This window comes from Gossypium raimondii, chromosome 5 (genome assembly GCF_025698545.1).
Source record: "Gossypium raimondii isolate GPD5lz chromosome 5, ASM2569854v1, whole genome shotgun sequence".
Lineage (NCBI taxonomy): Eukaryota > Viridiplantae > Streptophyta > Magnoliopsida > Malvales > Malvaceae > Gossypium > Gossypium raimondii.
Genome location: NC_068569.1, coordinates 47,976,316 through 47,986,272, shown reverse-complemented (window position 1 = coordinate 47,986,272; position 9,957 = coordinate 47,976,316).

Sequence of the window (9,957 nt, the reverse complement as noted above, 5' to 3'; positions counted from 1 at the left end):
TGATCTGGTGGCTCAGCCACGCATATTTGATTCTAGCGGTTTACTGCATATTATTATCTAGCAGCTTGACTGCATTATTTCTGAAAAGTGACATACGTTCACTTACTGGTGTGTGGGGTTGGATGGGTACTTGATACCCTATTTAGTGTGTAGGGATGAACGGTGATGATGTGTAGCAGATGGGGTTAGGATCTGTTTATACATTTGTATCTGTTTATGAAATGTATCTGATTATGTATCCAAGCATATATATGAAATTCTATATGTTAAATCATGTGTGTTTGAATTGTTGATTGAGATATATTACACACAGAGCTCGTAAGCTCACTTTCTGTTTGTTTTCCTCTCAGGTAATCAACCAACTTAGGACGGATTGGTGCTGCAGGAGCTCGGTTTAAAATTTGTCGATTCATACTTTTTTTTATTAAATTTAAGCATTGATTTCAATTGGATTGTTTTTGGACTTCTGGGGATTGTTTTATGTTTTGGATTTTATTTCTCGTTTTGAACTGCTTTAACATTTTTAGATTATTTTGATTCGAACTGCACCATGTGGAAATTTTCAATCCAAATTACGATTTTCCAAACTCTGCTTAACTTAAGATTGTCGCTGCAAAATTAAGCAATCTTTTAAGTGTTTTTTTGAAATTTAAGTGAATTGATCGATTAAGAAATTTTTCCCTAAAAACAGGAAATATCATTATTCAATTATTGATGTACAAAACTTTTCTGAATTTTAAGTTTCTAGTTTTCAAATGAACGTATGTAATTTCTCAAAATTTGGCCATAACGTTTAGGTTGGGTATGGGGTATTACAAAAATATTTTAGATTTATTATTTGATCTTTTAATTATTCAAGGGACATTATTATTTTATTTTGAACTGTGGCATGAGACATAGATTTAGGGTTTTATTTATAGCTTGCATGACATTTAATTTTATCTTAGAATTTTGATTTATGTTTATATATTAGTTATGCATGAACTCTGTTTTATTAAAAACGTAAATTGATATCATTTTTCCGTTGCTAGGTTATAATTAAGTTTTGAGTAATAAATAAATTGGTAATTAATTAAGTTTCAAAGGTAATCATCGTCACAAGGAAAATGCTTCACTTATCATGGCATTTGTTAACTCATGAGTTTTTCAAAAATAGACTAAGTTTTCCTCTAAATTAAGCAAATGTTTTAAACAACTGTTTTATAAACTCTGACCATTACTAGACCCTTTCGGTGGCCGATGTAGTCTACCAAATTTAAATATAACGTCTACGCTAAGTTGGGGAGTTACACGATTGCGAAACAACCAATTTTTCAGCTCCAATTGGATAAAATGATTGAGGTGTATATTATAAAATTATAAAACTTCACAAAAGAATCTAAAATGACGTAATTTATTTTTTTCGAGTATAATTAAATAATAACTAAAAATTAATGAAAAATTTTGTCATAATTTTACTCCGATTTTTAAACTTCACTACAGAATAATTACTCACAAAGTAATAGGAAGAATGAAATTTTTAGTAAATATTACATTTTACATAAAACTTTTAAAAATTATGATATTAAGATTATGCATTATACGACAAGTGTGATTTTGAGAATTAATAACGCCATTAAAGAAGTTATTACATTAGAAAGATGTTTATGTAAAGACTATGGTGGGGGTTTTTGCGGATTGTTTAATAAATTATTTTAAAGTTAATTGTAATTTTTTGAAAGTCTATTAGGAGTCCTTATAATATTATATAAAGTTTATTTTAGTCTTCCTATTAAAAATTGTTCCGATTAGGTCTTGACATTATAGTTTATTTAAATTATGATACCGTATAATTTATTGATAATTTGGACAAATATATATCATACTTAACTAATTTATCCATAATTTGACCCATAAAAAATCAATCATCCCAAAAAATTCATGTATTTTTGAACTATCATGTAAGTTATGGGTTGACGAGTTATGACTAAATCAATTGAGTATAATATATTTTACTAAAATTATCAGTAAATCAACGATAAATTGTAACAGATGACTTAGTTTAGATAAAATATTAATGTATAAAACTAATTTGAAGAATTTTAATAAAAAAACCTAAAATAAACTTTACAGACTTGGATAAACTTTAACCAATTCTTTTCACACAAAATGTTTTGATTTGATTTCAATCATTCAAATTCAAACATATGATTTTAGTTATCTTTTATATTGAACAAAAATATCTCAAATCTATATAAAAGATAAAAATATTAGGTTTGTATTAATATTAAACTAATATAGTCTACTCACATTTTGCGTTGAGTTGATTGTTGGTTTATATCAAATCATAGAGTATGATTTCAAAAATTAAAATATACTCTAAACAAGATTTTTAAAATTGAACACATAGTTGAACCGATTAAGCCATTGGTTCGTATGGTTTGACTGAATAAATCATTAAAATAATAATAATAATAATAATAATAATAATAATAATAATAATAATAATAATAATAATAATAATAATAATAAACCAATCCAAATGATTATTTTAACTTGGTTCAACCGGTTTGTATTAGTTTGTGGGTCAATTGGTCTGATATCTCTCTCGAAATCGATATCCCAATTGCTTCAAACAACCATGGTTGTAAGCCTCTACACTTTGTATATTTGAAATTTAGTCCTCCTACTTTTATTTTCAAGAATTTAATCCCTCTATTTTTTTATTTATAAATCTACTTTCAGATTATATATAACCACGTAATATTTTTATTGAAAAGTTATAAATATTAACTATTTGAACTAATTAACTACATTATAAAAATATAGAGACCAAATTATGTTTGAAATTAAAGTATAAAGATTAAATCTCAAATTTAAGCATATTAGAAGGACCAAAACTAAAAGTTAACCACTTTTATAAAATATAAAAAATGATGTCAGCATGAGAAAATCCTTTAAACCTTAATTTAGTATTTAATATATAAATTATAAATTATAAAATAAATTCAAATATAATATAATTATGCGCATTTTACAGGTTTAAAACTAGTTTTAATTAATACCCAATCATAATCGTTAACATTTTCTGAACTTTTTAAAGCTCAATTTTGTAGAAGATTCCAAAATCCATGACTTCAATATTGGAATTTTTTGTATGAATTATGAAATTTCAAAACCCTATTCTTGTTTATTGTTAATTTCAAGCAAAAAAATGTATTTGCTATATCACTAAAACCTTGTAACTTTTACCAAGTAAACTTAGATCTTTGTTTAAAATTTGCTAAAGCTATAATGATAAATTTAATTTTTAATATTTTTATTTTTGCATATCAAATTCATCTTTGTTTTTTAGTTAAATATGACTATTGATATTTTAAAAGAGTCAAATTATTTTTCTTAATGAAATGTTGACTAAAACATTAATTTTTTTAATGTATTGACATGGCAACTGCGTGGTGTTCTTGAACCATAAAATTCTTATACAAAACTTAATAAATTAGGATATGACATGTAAAATCATTAAGAATAGAGTTAAATGTAGACGCATACCTAAATCCATTGATTTCTTGGAATCTTTGATCTTGTGGTTTTGATATTCTAAATTAGCATACAAGTAATTAAGAGAAAATGACTCACTTTTTTCTAAAGATGAGATATTAGAAAAGTTACGTATGTGTAAATTAGGGACCATAAACCTAATATATAACTTTTGCACATTAACCCTAATTTCTAATCAGCCCATCATCAATTAAAAACTAGTTACTAGAGTATCTACACATATTTGCTCCATACTTTATTTAATCACTAAAGCCCAAAACCTTAACCAAATTAAATTAATTTTAATTTGGGCTAATATTTTATGATAGTAAATAATAACATGTAATTACTATTATTATATATGTGATGTCCATATTTTCCAACAATCTCCCACTTGGACCACATATATATTTATTAATTGCTCTATAATTATATGTCGTTATATAATCTTATGAGCTCAAAACTTTACTATCACATCCAAAAGGTGTTCTGAATAATCTCGTCCATTAATTATGTTAACATAGAACCAATGCGACTTTCGTTTCATATATTGTAACTAAATTCATCATTGATCACATATATTAACATAACCAAATGACATAGATCAAGTATGGATGTGTGGCATGAAAATTACATTCAATGTGAACCAAACATGCCTATTTCCTACTTCTCCTCCTTAAACTTAAGTGAGGTCAATATCAAACAGAGTGAATAAATCGAATACTTCATTTCTAATAAAAAAAATAACCAAATACATAAATATTTGAAAACAAACATAAAGCAAATAAAATACAAACTCCTACAAAACCATGATGTCCTCAAATAATATAACACCCATATGAGTAGTGTGCTCATGAAAGACCTTGGGTGGTAAACCTTTTGTAAGTGGATCCGCTATCATGGAGTTTGTCCCAATGTGCTTTATGGATATTTGTCAACTTTGCACTCTTCTTTCACAACTAGGAACTTTATGTCAATATGCTTTGACATAGATGAGCTCTTGTTGTTGTTGGAATATAGCACCACTGACTTATTGTCAAAAAATAATTTGAGTGGTCTTTTTACATTCGCAAAAACGTGTAGCCTAGTGACAAAGGTCCGCAACCATATTCCATGGTTTGATGCCTCATACCATGCTACAAACCCTGCTGCCATAGTGGAAGAAGCTATAAGCATCTGTTTGACACTTTTCTAGGATATATCTCCTCTAGCTAATAGATAAATATAGCCTGATGTAGACTTCCTGCTATCTTAGCACCTAGTGATATCAAAATCTAAATACCCTACGCCCTCCAAATGATCTGATCTCTTATAAGTGAGCATGTAATCTTTTGTTCTCTAAGGATACCTCATAACTCTCTTTGCTGCTATCCAATGGTCCATGCCAGGGTTACTTAAATATCTACCTAACATCCCAACAATGTACGCAATATCCATACACGTACATACTCGAACATACATTAGACTCCCAACAGCTAATGCATAGGGAATTTATTACATTTTCTGAATTTCAAGGTTACTTTTAGGGCATTGAGTAGAACTAAATTTGTCTTCTTTCCCAACAAGGGTGTCACCTGGTCTATAACCATATATGCTAAACCATTTGAGTAATTTATCGATATAGCTTTTTTGTGACAAGCCAAGAAAACCCTAAGATCAGTCTCGGTGTATCTGAATTCCTAAAAAAAATGTGTTCCTAAGATCTTTCATCTAAAAATGCTTAGATAAAAACTTCTTGGTTTTGTGTAATATGCCTATATCGTTAGTGGTAAGCAAAATGTCATCGACATATAGAACAAAAAATATATACTTCCACTGAATTTGTGACACACACAATCATCAACAATATTCATCTCAAAACCAAATGAGACAATTACTTTATGAAACTTATGGTACTATTGACGGGAAGCTTGTTTGAGTCCATAGATGGGTTTTGTTAATTTGCAAACCATATTCTTTGGGTCTCCTAATTCAAATTTTTTTGGTTGCACCATATAAATTGTTTCTTCAATGTTTCTATTAAGAAACACAGTCTTAACACCCATCTATGTAACTCAAGATCAAGATGAGCAACAAACGCCATGATTGTCTTGAAAGAGTATTTTGATGAAACTAGAGAGAAAATCTTTGTAAAATTAATGCCCTCTTTCTAAGTATATCATTTAGTTACAAGACGTTCCTTACATCTCTCCACATTACCATTTGAATCCCTCTTGGTTTTAAATATTCATTTACAACCAATTTTTTTTGTACCATCAGGTAATGAGAAAAGTTTCCAAACTTTATTGTCTTTCATTGACTTATACTCTTCTTGTATGACATCAATCCACTTTTAAGAGTTAGAACTTTTCATGGCCTGACGAAAGTTGATTGGATCATATTCCATCATTCCATTGTCATCCTCATGCTCTTGGAGAAATACAACATAATCATCTACAATATCATTTCTCCTCTCTCTCATGGACCTCCTTAATGGTACTTGTTCCTGAGGTTGTTGAGTTGTTCTTCTGGAACAATTACCTCATATCGAATAAGGAGTTGTTCAACATTGTCTTGTTAAGGTTTTGGATTCACTTCTTGATCAATGATAGGTATGAGAACTTTCACATCGTCGAAAGTGATAGCAGGAACTAAGTTAGAATCCAATTCCTCCTCAAAAGCAATGTCTCTAACCTTATTTCTCCCTCCAAACTCAACATCCTCAAAAACTATTGCAGTTCCCATCTAAAAAATATTCCTAATTGTGAGATCATAAAACTTATAGCCCCTGGACCACTTAGAATAATAAATAAAATAGCTACTCACTGCTCTGGAGTCCAATTTCTTTTCATGTGGCCAATAAGGCCTTACCTCAACTGGACATCCACCAATGTGAAATTGCTTTAGACTAGGCATTCGACCTGTCCAAATCTCATAAGGTGTTTTTGTAGCTGCTTTAGTGGGTACTATATACAGAATGTAAGTTGTTCTCTTTAATTCTTCTCCCTAAAGGGACTCAGGTAAGGTAGAATAAGCTATCATACTTCTTACAATATCCTTAAGAGTCATATTTCATCTTTCAAGTACACCATTCATGCTAGGTGATCCCAGCACAGTGTATTGTGGGACAATACCGCATTCTTCTAGGAATTTCACAAATGGTCCTGGACGTTTTGCACCTGAGCCTTCATATCTACCATAGTCCTCACCACCACGATCAAATCTGATGTTCTTAATCCTTTTGTTGAGTTGGTTCTCAACTTCAACTTCATAAGCTTTGAACACGGCTAGAGACTGAGATTTCTCATAAATGAGATATAGGGACCCATAATGTGAGTAATCCTCTTTGAATGTTATGAAATATTATTAACCATTCTAGGATCCTGTAAGGAATGACTATAACACCTTATACCCGGTCCGATCGCCCAATTAAAGCTATAAGGTATTACAACTATAAAACTTTAACATCCTTCACAATTTAATAAAAAAATAACCAAATAATTCATTTGCAATCATTTTCATTCTATTCAATCAAAATGGGACCTATATCAAATTTACAGAACATTTAAAACAAACTGGAAATAATTTTGGATTAAAATAAAACTTTCACAAAAATTTAAGTAAAAAGTAAAAATAGGGGTCACACGGTTGTGTGACAGAGCTCAACCCGTGTGGCTCAATAACATGGTCGTGTGGCCAAACTGTGTAACAAACTGTGCCTGTGTAACTCAGGGTCACACGACCACGTCACCAGTCCATGTAAACCTAGGTCATATAGCTGTGTCCCTAGGTCGTGTACAAATTGTGACCGTCTGAACAAATCTACACCATAAATCAAAGATATCACAAGGTTGTGTCATACAACCATATGGGCTACACGGCAGTGTGGTAGACCGTGTCGTAGGCCATGTGTGCCCAAAAACACCTTCAAACACAGGCCAATTCACATACTAATTCTTAGGTTCCAAGCCAATCATTAACTAACACTCAAACCTATTCAAAATGTTCCAAAGCATGCCAAAATATACCAACTCACAATCAACCTATGTGCCTAAGCAATATGTCCTCATTGGCACCACATTTCAATATAAACAACAACCATACAAAATAACACATAACCAACATATCATCCTTATTCATTCATCAAATAAATTCCAAATAACATATGCCATAATCAACCATTTATACCAAACTTTCTAATGCCAATTTATCTCAACCAAAGTTTCAAAAGTTACCAAAACAAAATAGCCATTTCAACAACAAATCACCAAGAAAGACATCAAATGACAAGTTACCATTTCAAGATACCAAATACAAAAATCATGTTTACAATTTAAATAGCATAAGTCATCATCTCACAAAATAGAATCAATATGATATTCCAAATTAGTTTCACCACATCCATCCCAAGTTTATCATGAAACATTAAATTTAATATTATATACCAACTTTAACCATATTACAAATCCAACTAGAACTTTAAGTTCATCAACTTAAAAACCCTATATATATATATGCCACAAAACCGAAATAACAAATCAAAAACTACCAAAATAGAAGCTTGATAGTGTAAGCCTTGAAGTTGATCCATCTGACTAGTTCTACAAAACGTTAACTATAGAAAACAAGAACAAACAGAGTAAGTTTAAGTAGCTTAGTACGTTCATAGCTAATATTCAAATCAACTTACCTAAATTAAACATTTAAAAACTAAAATAACTTTGATTAATTAAACCTGACAATCAATTACAAGAACACATAGAATTAGTACTAAAATAATTCATCATATATTTCATGCTTATCCATGGTTTAACCAAAATCATTCATATATATACATTACATCACATCAATTCCAAAATGAACATTCTTGCATGATTATACTTTGATACAAACATTCTAATGGATAAACATTGGAAACATCAAATCATTATAAGATTAAATACAAATTTTCATAGCCCGATGAACTATAGTAACATGACTCGGATACTCAGGTAACCATATCACACTAGAGAGTATCAGAATGCTAACAGAGGCACCAAAATGCAAACAAAGTTTACCCCATTTAATAATTCAAAGGTACTTTCAGAAATACATTCGTACACATGTTGCTAAACAACTAAGTTTTTTCCAAAATCATGAAAATCATACTTCGCAAATGTTCAACAACTACCAAATATTAACTTTCTCATCTATAATTAATTACAAACAATTTATAATTTCAATTTAATCATCAAAACTAACCTTAAATACAATTAAATCAAATCAAAATAGCACAAGTTCAAAAAATTTATAGATCTATACTATGAACTTACCTAGTATATTTAGCTATTGAGTAGACTTGTAGGGACTAATCTGCGGTTTTCCCTTTTACCCGGTTATCCTCCGTATGGTTCAATTATTGATCTATATAATGATTAAATTCACTTTACCAATTTCAAATGCATTATCAAATTCATTTCTATTCACATGACCAATAAATTTCATTTTATAAATTTTCCTTGAACTTTTACACTTTGTTTAATTCATTCATTAAAATTATTAAAAACATCACAGTTGATCCGAATATACCCAAAACAAATTCAATATCACCCCAAATCAATTTTCAAACACTTGAGATTTTTCTAAATTTACATGCTAAGTTTTACTTATTTTCATATTAGCCCCTAAATTAAAAACTAATAAAATTATTTTACAAAATAGTCCTAAACAACAACTGAGTTAACAAAGTCATCATTTAATCACAAGAACACCTAGAATTCACTAATGGCGAGTTTCAAAATCTTTAATAGTATTACAAAATAGTCCATGGGTTAGCTAGATTAAACTACAATGATCTCAAAAACATAAAATTTACTAAAACTGGGTAAAGAAATCACTTACATGCAAAAGCTTCAACTTCGCTAAAAATTTCTAAAGTTAGCTATGGTAATTTCGGGTGGAAATATGAAATGGAGAAGATGACTCCTATTTTCTTCATGTTTTTATTTTATTAATATTATTATAACCTTTAAAATAACATATAATTTATGATAAAAATGCTCACGAACCGTCCACTTTAAAAACAAATGGTTTTTTTTCTAATTAAAACCTTAAACATTAATTAATTAACCATCGAAGCACTAAAATTCCCGAATCAAACCTTCACACATCAATATAAATACTCCGTAAATATTTAATAAAAATATTTACGAACTCCGTTTACAAAAGTGAGATCTTGATAGCTCATTTTTCAAAACTACTTTACTTTAAGGACAAACCACTTATACTTAACTATTTGTTCAATTATAAAAAAGTTTATCAAATCAAAATTCAATATAAACTATATTTTACTCATATGACTTAAATAATAATATCTGACTCATTTTTCAGATTTGTGGTCCCGAAACCACTATTTTTGACACCACTGAAATTAGGTTGTTACAACTCCCCCTTAGAAAATTTCATCCTCAAAATTTCTTA